General features: G+C 41.9%; 1 protein-coding gene and 1 pseudogene across 1 annotated transcript in view; one reads left to right on the plus strand and one right to left on the minus strand.

Moving 5' to 3' along the window:
- LOC143632288 (glutamate dehydrogenase 2-like) overlaps positions 1-18,054 on the plus strand; it is a 209,617-nt gene that overhangs the window by 139,686 nt on the left and 51,877 nt on the right. The gene's annotated exons all lie outside the window — the stretch shown is intronic.
- Positions 1,575-5,676, minus strand: LOC143632079 (uncharacterized; annotated as a pseudogene).

Raw genomic sequence — 18,054 nt, forward strand, 5'->3', positions numbered from 1 at the left:
TCTACCATATTGAGTATTTTGTGCTTGAGAATTTACATTCATTGATGCAGAATCAGAAGGAAACATGACAGTTGTATGAATTTCACGTTGCTTTTCATCATGCATAAGGAGTGCATACGCTTGATTAATTGAAGGTAAAGGTTGCATCATAAGAATATTACCTCTAATTGATTCATAGCATAGATTTAGGCCCATGAGAAATTGCACCCAACTTCTTATCTTCATCTCTTTTAGCTATGAGATGAGCAGTTCCACATGTACAAGATGGGATCAAATTTAGGGTACTTAATTCATCCCAATTTGTCTTGAGTTTAGTAAAATATGTGGCAACATCACAATTTCCCTGAACAGTTTCAAAAATATTCTTCTGCAACTGGTAAAACTTTGCTCCATTGATTTGACCATATCTATGAATCAATTCCAACCACAAATGTTGAGCAGATTCAACGTACAATACACTTGCACTGATTTCTTGAGATAAAGTGTTCAAGATCCATGAAATCACCATATCATTACAACGTTTCCATAGAGCAACTTGAGAAGAATCAGTAGGTATGACAAAATCGCCATTGACAAAAACGAGCTTGTTCTTCGCAGAAAGCGCGATAGTCATCGCTCTTTTCCAAGGACCGAATCCTGTTCCGTCAAAATTTTTGAAACTAGCATCAAACCTGGATGATCTGATGGATGTAGGTATAGAGGATTAGATGAATCGATGATTGAAGAAGTATGAACAGAACCACTGTTTGAATCTGACATGGTTCAATTCTGATTGAAAAAAAAAACAAAGAAATTGAAGAAAACGGAAGCGAAATAGAGAACGATCGAACGAAGATGATGAAGAAATGATAATCAGAGAGGATGATCCTGCTTTGATACCATGAAATTTGGGAAGAAACTGATTTCTGTTATTTAAATCAAAGAAGCTGTACAAGCCCTAATATATCCACTAACTGTCATCTAACAAACTGATTAACTAATTAACAATTAGTACTAACTAATTGAATACAAGGGTAAAAAAGGAAAACTGTAAGAGAAGTCAACATTATCTGCTAAAGAAAAGGTACGCATCATATAGCATCCTTTATTTCCAGTTTGTTTATCCCATGTAATCATAATTGAAGTTGGAATAACATCAGAAAATACTTTCCATAGTGTGTGTTTAGTGTGCGTATAACCAGGGCCTGAACCAAGTCACCAACAATTACAACGTACCCCCGAAAAGCTTATTAACACAGGTTGGTTGCTAGTAACATCTGATTCGGCATAAAAGAGAATTTCCATATTTGTGTTAGATGTCAAGGTAAACTCACAACTCAAATACAGTCAGGTGGTTAAAAATGGATGATAAGGTAAATGCATAACTAAATATTGTTGAGGCAAAAAAGATGATAACCTTGTATATTTCAAATACTAACATTTTTCAACAACAGATGGCCCATAACTAGCTAAAAACAAGAGAACTAAACATGCTAACTGTATTCAAAAAGAAAAAAAAAGTTACAAATAGACAGGTTGCTAAACTCAAATACAGATTCAAGTGTTTGAAAGGTGCAGAGATGGCAGAACTGTTATCAGCAGCTAGCATTCAGCATTTGGTGAAGTGCTGGCGGGTACTCTATTTAAACGATACTTGAACATAGTCTTGCCATCTTCATTTCTATGTCGTGTATAATGATTCGCAACATACAAACCATCATACACAAACACCTCATTCTTATCAAATTTAAGCTTCTTAATCACTCGGATTACAGTTCTCTCATCCATACCGTTCTTCAACGCCGGATTACCACGTTTAAGTTCTTGAGCTGTGCCCGTATTTGAACTTATCCCCGATTTTTACCCCACATATGGGGCCTAAGTTCTTTACAGGCTCCATCCATTTCAGCTTTTGTTTCGTTAATTTGACTGCTTCCAAAGGAACCTTCCAATGACCAATCTTTTCCCGTTTATCTTCATTTGGTTTTCATGCAAAAGTTGGGGGTGGACTTGACCAAAGACATTCATTGCTTCTTTGATCTTCTCACGTTTTTCGTTTTCCTTTCGTGATACAGTAGTTGTCGTGACTGCTGATTTTTGGGCCTTGCCTTCTTTTAGCCTTTTAGCCTCACCATTTGAGACAACATTTTCAGAATTCTGCAAAGGCTTTCCCCTTGATACATGAATAGTGGTGGTGACCTTTGGCTGTTGGTCATGACCCGCTGTTAGAGGGTCCCAAAATTTAACCTTTCCAGCAGGCTTCGAGCTGGATGAAGGTTTGTTTCTGCCGACTTCTGGTTGCTTCTTGCTTTTGAGTTTGTCTTGGTCAAAATATTGTGAATACAATGAGCCTTTCATCTTCACATTAGCATTAGTGTCTGCACCATTTAAAGGCTGCAACGGTTATCTCACAGTTACAGCGGTGGTGACTTTCGGTTTATGAGCACCGCCATTGTTTGAACTTCCGGGATCCCAAAATTTCACTTCACCACTTGGTGGTCTTGTGCCAGTAAAATCAGTGGATCGACCAAATTTATTCGGCCTCAAGCTACCCATCAGTTTCTTATATTTTTCCACATCTGAGTGGACATTTGTCAAATTCCTCAATGGCTTTGTGTCTGATTCTTTGATTCCACAATTTGCAAGAGGGAAATTATGAACTGTTTGCACCATCAGTTTTGGTATCCTGATCAGCTTCTCGAGATGGCGATCGTTAGAATCCTCAGACGACTGCTTTCTAGGAACAATCGGACTCCAACCATTTCACCATTTGTTTGATTAATTTGACAGCCTCCAAACAGTGAGCAATCTTTTCCCCTTCATCTTCATTCTGTTTACTTGCATTATATTTATGAATATTCGTCAAATTTAGAGTAAAGATTAAAATCAAAGGGGTGATGGGAATAGTTACGATGGCGTTGGTGGATAGTTCGAGTGAGGACAATGGCAAATGGTTACGCCGCAGTGTGGTGATTTTAGTGGTTGTGGGGTGATTGTAGTGGTTGCGGGTTTTCAAAAAGTAAGCCTTCGTATTTATAACGGATTCAAATGCTTAAGAGTGTTAACGGATACATTTTAAAATTTATTTAATTACCTAACAGAAACATTTCAAAATTTGAATTGAATTCTTAAGGGTGTTAACGGATACATTTTAAAATTTATTCAATTACCTAACGGATACATTTCAAAATTTGAATTGAATGCTTAGGGGTGTTAACGGATACATTTCAAAATTTATTCAATTTTGTAACGGATACATTTCAAATTAAATTATATTCATTATATTATCGTAAAATCAATATTATTGGATCATATTATTACACATAACAATTACCAAGTTTGGTGTCGCTAAGTCCCGACTGGGTCACTTAGCAGCACCTCATTGGTCATTAACATTTTTTAGCTATGGCAGCGTAATGAACATAACAGAAACATACCGAATTCATGTATAGGCGTAGACTCACAACCTCAACGCTCAAGACCAACTCCAACGCCTGAGTTTACCAACCAACATCACCCCATTGTCCACCTCAAATTTTTAGATTTCCCCCTTTTTTAGCTCCGGTATCATAATGAAAGTAACCGAAACTGACTGAACTCGTGTCGAGTTACCGCCTCAATGCCCGGGACCGACAACACTTGGGTTTTTCCACCGTTTGACCCATGACCTCATATTTCATACCTTTACCGTCTTATCACATCACCAAATAAAAAAAACTGTTGAAACAAATAAAAGAAGCTAACAATCTTCATATACCAAGTTGCATGAAGAAATACTTTAAATAACAACAAAAATTGATATATTGCTTAAACCCATAGCGTAAAAGGGAACTCGGTGTCTTTTTTGTTGTTGTTGGGGGTCGAATGGGGGGTAGGGGGGATACGTTTCTTAGTTATAGTTAATTTAAAGTGTTAATCAACATTGTTATTACATACATGTCATGATTTAAGAAGTCACTTTAGACCTCAAAAGCTTGTTTCGTGTCCCTTGGTTTGGTTAAAAAAAAATTTGCGCGCTCCATGTAAATCTGAGTCTGTATGGATTTTTCATATAAAAACAATCTACAGGATGAAGATATTGTGAAATGCCTACTTAATAAATAGGTTTGCATCTTAAACAAATGAGTGAGTGATGCAATTTCAAAAAATTGTAAACAGATATACATCGCTAGCTAAACTATATAACAGAAAATGGTTACAACAAACTAACAAAACAACTTGCTAGCTAGCTAGCTATAACAAACCAGGACAAGTATATATGCACGGAGAACTCCAACATCTGGTAATGAGCATACTAAGAGAAATTTAAGCTTAATTCATTTTCTTTTCTTATCGGCAGCGTATCATATATATAGATTTCTTTATTTTAGAACGGTTTACTCTCACACAATTTGAACCTACTCCTAATAAATCCACAACAATATCTAGCTAGTACTATGGAACTAGAACCCTCAGCCACTTTGGAAGAAACACCTTTACTACACACCTTGATATATGCCTTTAGGTACAAGCCCGTTGGTTTAATATATGTGCCATACATTGTTGTGTACGTAAGTAACAATTTCTAATCAATGAACTAGTGTCGGAGCTTGGTCGCTGCAAAGTAGAGCAGTAAGCGCGCAACATACTAATTATATACAAACATTCAATTCTCTTATAAAACTTTGGCACGGACCACACACATAATATCCATACAAAGTTGCATACTACATAGAGTTATTTTCTCATGCTTAAAGTAAAGAACACAAGTTTGAAATCCACAGCAACGTTTAGAAGTTTCATCATGAATGAGGATAAATCGATCGACTAGTTAGAGGAAGAAGAACCGTTGAGGCAACTCTCCCAGCTTCCATACCGCGAACTGAAGCTTTTTCCACCTATTTTTTGCGAGTATTCAGACATTACAGCACACGCACTAGCATCCCATTTACTTGCCAGCTCTCTAACAAACAATTTTCCAAGGATACCACGGGTCACAATACTGAATCTAGTAATCATTTTCTCATACAGCTTCCTACACACTTCACTTCTGCCAGAACAATCAGTTCTCGTAAATATTACAATAAGATGCATAGCCCATAGGTGCTAGTATTATCATATAACATGTTTAAAGCTTAGATTACGATCACTTACTTGAACGCATTCTTGCCCGCTTTAAAGATTCTGGTTGAAGTAGCTGGATAATCAAAGGGAACAAGAAACATTAGCATTAGTGTCTGCACCATTTAAAGGCTTCAACGGTTTTCTCACAGTTACAGTGGTGGTGACTTTCGGTTTATGGGCACCGCCATTGTTTGAACTTCCGGGATCCCAAAATTTCACTTCACCACTTGGTGGTCTTGTGCCAGTAAAATCAGTGGGGCGACCGAATTTATTCGGCTTCAAGCTACTCATCAGTTTCTTATTTTCCACATCTGAGTGGACATTTGTCAAATTCCTCAATGGCTTTGTGTCTGATTCTTTGAATCCACAATTTGCAAGAGGGAAATTGTGAACTGTTTGCACCATCAGTTTTGGTTTCCTGATCAGCTTCTCAAGATGGCGATCGTTAAATTCTTCAGACGACCACTTTCTAGGAACAATTCGTACACCACATACGGGGCCTAAGCTCTTTACAAACTCCATCCATTTCACCATTTGTTTGGTTAATTTGACAGCCTCCAAACAATAAGCAATCTTTTTCCCCTTCATCTTCATTCTGTTTACTTGCAATGTATGAATGGCATTGGTAGATAGTTTGAGTGAGGACAATGGCGGATGGTTACGCCACAGTGTGGTGATTGTGGTGGCTGTGGGATGATTGTAGTGGCTGTCGGTTTTAAAAAGGAAGCCTTTGTATTTATAACAGATTTATGCTTAAACGGTGTTAACGGATACATTTTAAAATTTATTTAATTACGTAACGGATACATTTCAAAATTTGAATTGAATTCTTAAGGGTGTTAACGGATACATTTTAAATTTTATTCAATTACCTAACGAATACATTTCAAAATTTGAATTGAATGCTTAAGGGTGTTAACGGATACATTTCAAAATTTATTCAATTTTGTAACGGATACATTTCAAATTATTTTTTATTCATTATATTACCATAAAATCAATATTATTGGATCATTTTTTGTATATTTCAAAAAGTTACGTAATTAGCTAACATATACATTCCAATTTTTTTTTCAATTAGCTAACGGATATATTTAATTAATCTCTCATTTTCTTCAGAAGATGGTTTTAACATATACGTTTAAAAATTAATTCAATTACCTAACAGATACATTTCAAAATTTGAATTGAATGCTTAAGGGTGTTAACGGATATATTTCAAAATTTATTCAATTTTGTAACTGATGCCTTTCAAATTAAATTTTATTCATTATATAATTACCATAAAATCAATATTATTGGATCATTTTTTGTAAATTTCAAAAAATTACGTAATTAGCTAACATATACATTTCAAATTTATTCAATTAGTTAATGGATATATTTAATTAATCTCTCGTTTTCTTTACAAGATGTTAAGATATTTTACTCAACTTTAAATTCAAGTTTATATGTTTTAAACAAGCTTGTTAGGAATTTGCAAACTTTTGTTGGAATTTTCAGGATTTGGCCAACATCTCATGAAATCTAATAGATACTGACCGGAATCTTTTCCATCGCTAAATGGCAGCAAGGTGTTTTCCTTGTGCCTCGCATATGGGTCTAGGCATGTGACCAAACGGCTTTTGACAACACAAGTAGCACCCTAACACCCCATGCCACCTAAGACAAACACTCGCACCCAACCATAATGTATGGGGTGTTTTCGGAGCGTTGGGGGCTCTCTCGTTGTGTGAAAAATGGGTGTTGGCCATGGATCAAGTTCGCTTATTTATATAATATTTATCTTAACCAATCATAAGCAAACAGTTTTCTTTTTCATGTGAAACTATTACACACTTTATGTGGGTGTTTTATACCTACATGACAATGAGGTGGTGGGATGTTTGTCACCTTGCAGGGATCCTCTTCAGATTCCCTCAAGTATTTTAAAGGATTACATAGTCATATTATATGTACATTCAAAGGAGTTATCCAACTATCCTAATTCACTCCAAACAACCCTCACTTATACAGAAATACTTAATTTGTCAGGACAACAAGTAGAAAGGCAAACTAAAAGCACATACTCTCTTTTCCAGAAACTTTCCAATATCTTGATTTTGAGTCTTCTTGTTCCTCCAATGTAGACAACAAATCCATACAAGGGCAGCTAGTAAGATATATGAGCAGAATTGTTTCATAGAAGGGAGACAATGTGATTACTTTCTCATTACGGGAAAAATGACGAATATATGCTAGCTTGTTTGAACACGTTGGTGCAAGCTTCTAACCTGTTATCTGAAAAGTTAAGACAAGATGATTACTTGAGTGAACTGTAATAATAAGCTACGATATTGCGTGAATGCGGATTTCCAATATCTGCATCAAACTGGAAATAGTTGAGTTGTAAGTTCAATCATATATGAAGAAACACGGATCCAATCCCCTGTTATGGGTCCTGGATCCAGTGAGTCCACATGGTAAAATACGATAACTACTAACACAGTACGAGTACAACTTCCCAAAGTCCAATGACCGGAACCTGCAAAACAAACACCGTGAGTCTCGTTACAGGAAGGACAAGGTGGGGGATCTTCCTGTAACCACCCTCCGGCATGAGAATCAGTAACGTTCGCAGTGAAAGAAATACTGAAGTAAAGTAGACTAAGTGTAGTCAGAATGCAAGCGAGTGAATGTGAATGGATACCTCATGCAGGTTGACAAGGTATTTATAGCCGAAGGAGGTAGGAAGGTGATTGGGTCAGTTGTCCTCTTCTAGAAGATCTTGATAACTACCTGGACGCGTGTCCTCTTATGATAGGTTGAGTTATATGTCCCATGTGCAAGGGTATAACAACCTGGACACGCGTCACCTGATGATAGGACGAATTGCACCCTGGCCATGTGCACGGTTATAACAAACTGGTCAGGTGTCCTTCTTTCATTGGTGAACAAGTCACATACTCTTTACGTGACAATCGTGGACGCTCTTCTAGAGTATAGTTGGTTGTTGACAGCTGTCCCGTTGGCATTGCCTTCTGATCATTTTGGCGGACAGATGTCCTGTCCTGCGGATGAATTCTGAGGGTGCCAGGATGCTTCCGCACGTGGTACGAGGATGTTCTTCCTTTCCCATGATATCCGGGTGATCCGAATGTCCCGCGGGTGATATATGAGAGGTTCCTCAGTGACCCACGGGTAATACTTAAGGGTATTTGGGTCTTTTTGGTACCCTACCTCTATAATATACTAATTCAAAGTGATTCTCTCTCGAGAAATAAAACTTGAAATACGACAGAAAGCTATTAGCATTCTCATCCACAGCTACAACCAAAAACCTTAATTATGTCAATTAAGTAATAAAAGCTCAAATTATGTCGTTTTCCCTGCGAGTCTCGGAACAAGTCAAAGTACTTGTGATGACTGAGAAAACCAAGAAGACTTTCACATCAATAAACTGATCACATTGCAGGAACTAGAAATTTAAGGATAATCTTTCACATTAGCTAAACAAAAAAAAATCACTAATTCATTCATAGTAGTGTTGAAGAAAGTCAGACAATAAAAGAAAAGTTACGCTTTTCATAGTTGTGCATGTGATATATGCATTATTAAAGCGTCCGTTTGTTTTGTTATTCTTTATATATCTTAGTTTTGGTGTATGTGTTGAAGTCTAGGTAGTCAAATCTGTAAGGTGCAAAAAGTTTCAGAAAGGGCTCATGTGTTGCTTAGGCGCAATATGTAAAAATATGTGCAATAACTAAAGTATCCATGGGTAGCTCTCTCAACCATGCCTGTGTTTACAATGGGAAATTTAGCTTACTACCTAATGTTTTCATACGCAACAATTTTTTTCGAACTCAACGTAACAATTTTTTTTTTCGAAATTTTTTTACACATGTGTAATACGCAAGTGTAAGTGATGTACAAAAAATTACGGTATTTTTTTACACAACGAATCGACTTTTTACACATGTGTAACTAACGTTTAAACTTGTGTAATTATCAAAATTACTTATTCTCTCTCCTGCTTAATTTTTTAATTAAATTTAATCTCAGCCACATATATCATATCATTTTATTAAATTTGTGGCTCAAAATTGAGTTCTTAAAGTTCTTAAAACTCATCATGGTTCTCAAAATAACCATCCCCTATATATATATATATATATATATGATGTCAGCAAGAAATGAACTTAAAAGAGAAACAATGATCATGACTATGTGACTATGTCGGTGGGAGTCGTGGCATTTCTCCATGTAACACGTTAAATTGTTAGTTTAAATTATTTCTTCATGTAACATGCTAAACCCTTAGTTTATTTGACATTCAAAAAGAAAAACTATCCAAATACCTTTGAACAAATGCCATTCTGTATTTATTGAACAACGACATTTTGGATTTATAGAAACTACATATTTTTTCTTCACGTAACGCCCGTTAATGGATTGAAGAGATATAAAAACTTCAACACTGCTTATTATATGTGACGAGACACGAATCTTCGAGTATAGATTGTACACAGATTAATATAAGCAAAGAAAATTATTTAAGCCTCCCATCCTCTTAACGCATTAGAGCACGCAACTCGACTGACTCCCAATGTGAATGCGCCCATCCGAAAGTTACAATCATGCGTTCGACACATGTTTTTTAATCTATGAAAAGCTTTTGTCATTGAAGAGGTAGGTCCCAGCAGAGCTCAGTTGAACCCGCAAGACTCACCTTGAATAGGGACGTCTGCGCAAGGACCAACTGCTTCCGCAGGACCCACCATGCTCAGAGATGAAGACCTTACGCGCAGTGCGCCAGCTGTTCCCGCAGGGAAAGCCTCCCAATGGTGAAGTACCCCGCCTGTTCCCGCAGTTGCGGGTACAAGCCATCAGGGAAGGCTACCCGCACTAATAGCAAGGCTACACGCACAGGGCACTAACTCGATACTTCAGTAATGTCACCTAAAGGAATGAGCAAGGCGGAATACTCCCGCCCAAATGAGCCAGTCCGTATGCTTATGGAAGATCTTTTGTACAATACCTGCCAAGGTATGGACAAAATAAACAAGATCTGACCAAAGCAGCCCATGAACCAATCACAGGGTGACAGCTCACCGACAACAGTACGAGGAGGAGCACCCTCTAGTACTGTTTGTCACTATTAGCCGCTGCCTACTCACCAACCCTTACTATGGGACGTGTGCAGCCTGCAGTTGGTGGAACAGTGCATAGCCGGCAGTAAAGGAACAGTATACAGCCGACCTTGTCACTATCGGCCGCAGCCTATCCACCAACCAGCATGGCTTGTGCGTAGCCCACTGTTGGTAGAACAGGAATACTATTCAGCCGGCTGTACCCTCTTGGAAACCTACCTTCGGCTATAAATACTCCAACACCTTGGAATGGTAAGGACATCATCTGATATATCATTATCTTATCTTCTCTAGCAATCTCTTAATATACACTTATATTCAGAGAAATCTAGTCTGATTCTCACGCCGGAGGGTGGTCACAAGGAGGAACCCCCCCCCCCTTCTCAGTGACGAGCTTACGGTGTCTGTTTTGCAGGTCACCTGAAGAACAACCTTCTTTGCTGGACCTCATCCTCGCGGGAAACATTACTTAACCCCCAGATTATCCGTAATCTATCACAGGGTCGATTAGTGTTTCTTCATTGGCGCCATCCGTGCATAAAAGCTAGAACTAATTCTTAGTTTTTTCAAAATTTCTGAAGAAATGGTTAACGTTACTCCGGTCCCAAAGCCAGTAAGTGACCAAGAAACCCCGGTAACCACAACCCCAGCAACTGGGGGGAACACCGGCGGTTATACAAATTTTACGAACACTACCCCGGTTACCCAAGCCGGGACAAGTGCAGTAAACAATATTTCACTGGGGTTCACTGATACCCAGTTGGAGAAACGGACGAGGGTCCCTCGCCAAACACTCGATCAAGTTAAGGCGTGGGCCGAAGCACGTCAGAAAGAGTTCCAAGCTGAGTTGGATGAACGCTTGCGTTCACTTCAACAGGCTGACGAATTCGGCAGTACTCGCCAACAACTCAACATGAACAGTGAGTGCGAGTACTCGGACGATGAGCGGGAAGAATCCGATACCGACGCAAACCCTCGCCATAAGGCAAAAGGGAAGCGTAGGGAAACGGACTTCCAAACGACAAGGAATTTTGGAGAAACCTTTAAACCAACGAACGCGAGGAGAAACCTACGTGACTTCTCCAAAACCTTTAGACCAACTGCTGCAAATGCGGGAAAGTCCAAGTTTGCAAGGGACATTGCGGAAGCAATCGCCCCGAGAAGTGCCAAACAAATGTCCAACATCGGCACTTATGATGGTCTATCCGACCCAGATGATCACTTGAACAGATTCATTGCGGGGGCAACCGTCAGCAACTGGACGGAACCCACGTGGTGTTATATGTTCCAGATGACACTGGTTGGAGCGGCCAGGGCATGGTTCGATCGTTTACCGGTCCACCACATCTATGATTGGGCGGACTTTCAGAACAAGTTCAGCCAACACTTCAGTCAACAGAGGAAATATACTGAAGAACAGTGGACGATCCTCAACTGCGTTAGAGGGGAGGATGAATCTTTACTAGACTTCATTACTCGCTTCAACTCCAAAAAGCTGAGTCTGGGCAACATAAGTGAAGATCTTGTTCGCGCCGCTTTCATCCAGGGCGCCGAATACCCAGAACTTATCCGCACATTGACGGGTAAGGACGGCATGCCATCGACATGGGATGCCATCATGACGGCGGCCAAGCGCTTTGCCGAGACGGAGAAGCAACTGGGAAGGGATCTTCCTCAGAGTACACACCTCTACACGCAGAGGACCAGAGAAAACAATGTTCGGATCGCCCGGCAGAACAAAAAGAGGACGCTAGGTATTTGGCAGTCAAGGGTAAACTTTGACACCTCATCCAGCTCTCGCCATCTTGTCGGTGGAAGGGATAACACACACCCTTCAAGCCGAAAACACCGGTGGACGCCACTCACCAAAAGCGTCACAGAGATACTTGCCACCGAAAAACTCCCCTGGCCGAAAGCTCCAATGATCCGGCAGCGACCTAATGCGGATCAAAGCAAATTCTGTGATTTCCACGGGACAAAGGGTCATAGTACGGAGGAGTGTACATCCTTGAAGGATATTGTAGAAACATTCGTCAAGGATGGAAGACTTGCACACCTTGTGGCATCAATCAAGGGAGGAAGGAATGATAACCGGTACAGGGGCAACGGACGAAAGCCCGTTGACATCAGCATCAACATGGTTCATGGCAACATCAGAGGAAGAAAAAGGCGATCGACAGAACCATGCGCGTGGAAGGAAGCTGAAGTGCGCTTCCCGCGAGTGCCAGGAGGACCCAGCAAAGAAGGCCCTATCGTCATCAAAAGCCAGCTGGGGCACTACATCACTTCCCACACTCAAGATGACAACGGCGCCTCGTCAACGGTGATGTACAGGCAGTTCTTCGACAAGCTAGATGACGAAGACAAGGAACGCCTGGAAACGGTCTACGCCTCGATTGAAGGGTTCGACGGCAGCACAAACACCCCCTGGGTATCCTATCTTTCGTCGTTACTCTTACGGACGGGAAACACTCCCGCACAGAAGAGGTGGACTTTGTCGTGATGAGGAAGCCACACCACACATACGACATTCTCTTCGGGAGAGATGGGATGGCAAGATTCAACGCTGTGGTATCTTCAGTCCACGGCATGATGGGATGGCCAACAGCTGAGGGTGTAGCGATGATCACCGGCATTCCCCAGGTATGCATCGCATCTGTCTCATCTAAACCCAAACCAAAGATGGCTAAACCAACCATCACTGAACCAGAAAAATGGGTCCTCAATGGCAGATACCCTGACCAGGCTGTTACAATTGGCCCAACAATCGCTGATCCTATGCGCACCTTACTCAAACGCTTACTACAGAGAAACGCTGACATCTTCGCGTGGACACCAGCTAACATGACTGGTGTACCTCGAAGTAAAGTAGAGCATAAGCTCAAGTGTGACCCGGCTTTTACGCCAGTCGTACAAAAGCGCAGAGTAATGGGGGCGGAACAAGCTAACGCGTGTAGAACCAAAGTCAAGGAGCTCCTTGACGCGGGTGTAGATATCAAACATGGGTTGCAAATCCCGTTATGGTACCGAAGGCTAACAAACAATGGCGCATGTGCATAGATTTCAAAGATTTAAACAAAGCATGCCCCAAAGATTGTTACCCGTTACCCGAAATTGACCTCAAAGTGGATTCATTAGCACCGTTTCGCCTTAAATGCTTCCTTGACGCATATAAGGGGTACCACCAAATCCACATGGCTGTAGATGATCAGGACAAAACCGCATTTCGGACGCCCGATGGCACATTTTGTTATCAAATGATGCCATTCGGACTTAAGAATGCAGGGTCCACATACCAACGCCTGATGGACAAAGAGTTTCATGCCCAAATTGGGAGAAACTTGGAAGTCTACATGGACGATTTGGTCATCAAAAGCCCTGAGCCAGAAGCGATGTTGAAAGACATCGAAGAAACTTTCAACACGCTCAGAAAGATAAACATGAAGCTCAACCCGAGCAAGTGTTCCTTTGGGATGGAAGAAGGGAAGTTCTTGGGAGTCATTGTTACTAAGGATGGCTTCAGAGCGAACCCTGAAAAGGTCGAAGCCATTGTCAAAATGGAATCACCTACAACCATCAAGCAAGCTCAGACACTGAATGGACGCTTAGTCGCACTTAACCGCTTTTTGTCAAACCATGCGGATAGGTCGTTCCCATTCGTGTCAACACTGAGAAACTGTTTAAAGAAAACGCACTTCCGCTGGACACCAGAAGCGGAAGCAGCTTTCCAGGAAATTCGGTCACGATTGATTGAACTCCCAACGCTCACAGCACCAGAAGCGGGGGAGGAATTAATCATATACCTTTCTGCCACAGAGAGAGCAACCGGGGCAGTCCTGCTAGTAGAGCGGAAATGTATCCAGATGCCTATTTACTATGTTAGTCGTGTCTTAACAGACGTAGAAACCTGGTACTCCACCCTGGAAAAATTAGTCTTAGCAATTGTACAAGCTTCACGCAGACTAAGACGATATTTCCAGGGTCACCCAATCACCATTCTCACCAACTTCAAACTCGCAAACGTTCTAGGCAAACCCGAATTATCTGGACGTCTAGCCAAATGGGCAATTGAGTTGGGGGAATATGCAATTAAGTACAAGCCAAGACCAGCTATAAAAGGCCAGGTCATGGCTGACTTTATTGCAGAAGTCCCCGCTTCGTGGGAGAAAGAGTGCCAGGAGGAGGCTCAACCCTCCCCAGCACAGGACATCAATGATGTCTGGCGACTCTACACTGATGGAGCAGCCAGTAACGAGGGTTCAGGCGCAGGGTTGAAATTAACCAACCAAAGCAGGCCAAGAATATACTTACGCTATTCGACTGGATTTTCCAAGTACGAATAACGAAGCCGAGTATGAAGCATTCTTGGCCGGGCTGAGAATTGCGCGTAAGATGGGAGTGAAAAACTTGGAAGCCCACGTGGATTCCATGCTAGTAGCCAACCAAATAAATGGGACGTACACGGCCGTGAACGACACAATGGCCCTGTACCTCAAGCAAGCAAAAACCCTTTGCGCGATTTTAATGATTGTAAAGTCATACACGTCAAGCGTAGCGAAAACAAATCTGCGGATGCGTTAAGCAAGCTTGCATCACTAGCCTTCACCCACTTTGGAAATGACATCCGCATTGAACTCCTTGAAGCACCATCAGTCCCGCACAAGGAAATTTGTGTCATCCAAACCGGTACAGAAACGTGGATGACACCAATAATAAATTACCTTGCAGCGGGTATACTACCAGAATCAAAAACACAGGCAAGAAAACTACGCTGTAAAGCACTGAATTATCAACTCATCGATGACATCCTTTACAGACGTAACTTTCTTGGCCCATTCTTAAGATGCGTGGACAACCAAGATGCTGACTACCTCCTAAGGGAAGTACACGAAGGCATCTGTGGAGTACACGCAGGTCCACGCGCTGTTGTAGCTAAGCTAAACAACGCGGGATACTTTTGGCCGGGGATGCATACGAATGCGCTGGCATACATCAGAAAATGCAGGTCTTGTCAGCTCTACGCACCCAACACGCACCGCCCGAAGAATGAACTTGTTCCAGTCACCTCTTGATGGCCATTTCAGAAGTGGGCCATCGATGTGACAGGCCCATTTCCTACAGCAGCAGGAAATGTTCAGTTCCTAGTGGTAGCCATTGACTACTTCACCAAGTGGATAGAAGCAAAACCCTTAGCCCAAACAACCGCGAAACATATCAAAAAATTTATTTGGGAATTTATTATTTGTCGTTTTGGACTTCCACAGAATTTGGTGAGCGATAACGGCACCAACTTTGCTGACAAGAAGCTACAAAAGTGGCTGGAAGAACTTCAAATCACCCACACTTTTACCTCAGTGGCGCACCCGCAGGGTAATGGTGAGGTAGAAAGAGCAAATAAGAGCATCGTCGAAGGCATAAAGAAAAGACTCTTGGAACACAGATCCGGCTGGGTGGACGAGCTTCCGCACGTCCTTTGGGCAAACAGAACGCTGAAAAAGGCCAGTACGGGAGAAACCCCGTTCAGTCTCACTTATGGCACTGAAGCCATGGTCCCGGTCGAAATTGGTTTACCCTCACCAAGGGTCTTGATTCAGCCAGAAGACAATGATGCGGAAAGACGGTTAGACCTTATGCTAACCGAGGAACGCAGAGACTTAGCCGCAGTGCGTGAAGAGAACTACAAGCGACAAATGCAAAAGTACTACAACACGCGGGTAAAACTCTGCAACTTCAATGTAGGAGACTACATACTGCGTAACAACGAGGCTTCGAACCAACAACGCCCAGGAAAACTGGCCCCGGTCTGGGAAGGGCCATACATTATCAAAGAAGTTCTGGGAAAGGGCGCATACCGGCTCGAAAGGCTCGATGGCACTCCCATCCCAAGAACATGGAATGGAGCTCAATTACGCAAATGTTATATGTAGATCAATTCCAAACTTGTAAAGAAAAGGCCTATAGCCACTTCTAATGGAAATGATTCTCCTTTCACAATGTGTTGATAGCCTTACCTTTATACTTATGAACTTCCCACACTGATGTGCCGGTATTCACCGCATAAATATGGGAAGAAGTAAGTCGTTACGTGTGGAAGGCGGCAAAACCCGCATAAACACAAAACGGTAAAAATTTCAAAAGTTTTAAGGAAAACCTCCACGCAGGTCAGATGTAGGCAAAGTTTAGCCATCCTACTAAGTGCAAGTGACGGTCTTACCCGCACAATCACGAACAAGGAGGCAAAATTTCAACCTATTATCTACCACGTTCAAAGGTTAACTTATTCTAAACACTTAGAAAATTTCAAAGGAAAAGATGAGGAAAACTTCCACGCAAGTCAGATATAAGTAAAGTTAAGCCATCCTACTAAGTGTAAGTGACGGTCATACCCGCACAATCATGAAAGAGAAAGCGAAACAAACTTATAATTTGCCACGTTAAAAAGTTAACTTATCTAAGTACTAAAGAAATTGCTAAGTTAAATCAAAACATGCGTAAAATAAACAAGGCAAGGAATTAACACAATCTTTATTCCATCAAAATTCAAATATTACAAAGATTGCTGGGTGCATACCCGCATACAAAAGAAGCTATACAAAAACAAAAATCTACGCTAATGGTGGAAAGGGATCTTCAGGATCAAGCTTCAGGACCACTTCCACTTGGACCCGCACCATCAGTAGAGCGTGGCGGTTCAAGGAAAGCTTTAAGGATAGCTAGCCCATCATCAGCAGCAGCAACTTAGTTCACCTTCTCCACCACCGGATGCGGGAAGGCGGCATACTGGTTCACTGCTTGGTCATAAACAGCTTCAGTATCCACATCGTAAAAAGGGAAGTTGGAAGGCGGGATGCCTTTCTCAACGAACCCTAGACCAAGCAGGAAGCCGGCCTTTTCCCCATCCTCATGAGAAGCGTTGAGGGCTGCGCTCATGGCATCATCGTATGATGTGTCCGTGAAGACTCGATGCACAACCTACAAGAAAAAATACAAGTGTCAAAATCTCTTCCATGTGCAAAGAGTAAAGATATGAAATTACGCATACCTGAGACAACGCTTCTCGAAGAAGCCATTCCTTGGTAACCAGAGCTTCCTGGAGGGCAGCTTGAGCTTGGTCACGGGCGCGTTCGGCTTCACTTTTGTTGAGGTTGGCAAGCAACACTTCTTTAGCCGCAGCCTCTTCAACGCCCTTTAGCTTCCGCTCAGTCTGGTCAAGCACCCCCTTCTGGTCCAGGATCTCTTGGAGCTTCTTCGCGTCTTCCATCGCCAAGGCATCATGAGCCTGTTGGAGCGCCTCTAGTTTGGCTTTAAGTTCCTCATTCTCGAGGCGTAGAGGCTCAGCAACAGCTTCAGCCTTGGTGGCCTTTCAGTTGCGTTCCGAGCAGTTTCCTTAGCCAGCCGAAGATGTTCGTTAACAGCTTGGGCAGCCTTGGAACGGGCCTCGAGACGGGCCTGAACTTCAACTTCAAGGGCCTTGAACGCCTTCTCCTTCTCCGCAGCAGCGGCGGAGAGCCTCCTATTCTCCTCCCGGACAGCCCGCGCCTGAGCTACTTCTTGGATACGAGCTGCTTTTAACTTGTCGTTTTCACGACAAAGCAGCTCGACGCGCGGCTGGATCCGGGCCAGGAGAACCCGAAGCTCATTGGTTAGCCTACCCTCCTGGTAGCTAGCCATGGCTTCCCCCAACGCACCACTGGGAGCTGCGTGACGAGCCCACTCCACGCACTCCACTGGTGTGCGAAGGGTTGTTCCTCGGCGGATGTTCCATCGTGGATCATACACTTCATTGGAATCCGACACTGCATAAAAAAAAGGCAGTTAGGAAAAGATGATATAAAAAAAAAGA

Source organism: Bidens hawaiensis, unplaced genomic scaffold (genome assembly GCF_021521415.1).
Source record: "Bidens hawaiensis isolate Kalapana, Puna unplaced genomic scaffold, B.hawaiensis_p1.1 tig00000512_1, whole genome shotgun sequence".
In the NCBI taxonomy this organism is placed as follows: domain Eukaryota; kingdom Viridiplantae; phylum Streptophyta; class Magnoliopsida; order Asterales; family Asteraceae; genus Bidens; species Bidens hawaiensis.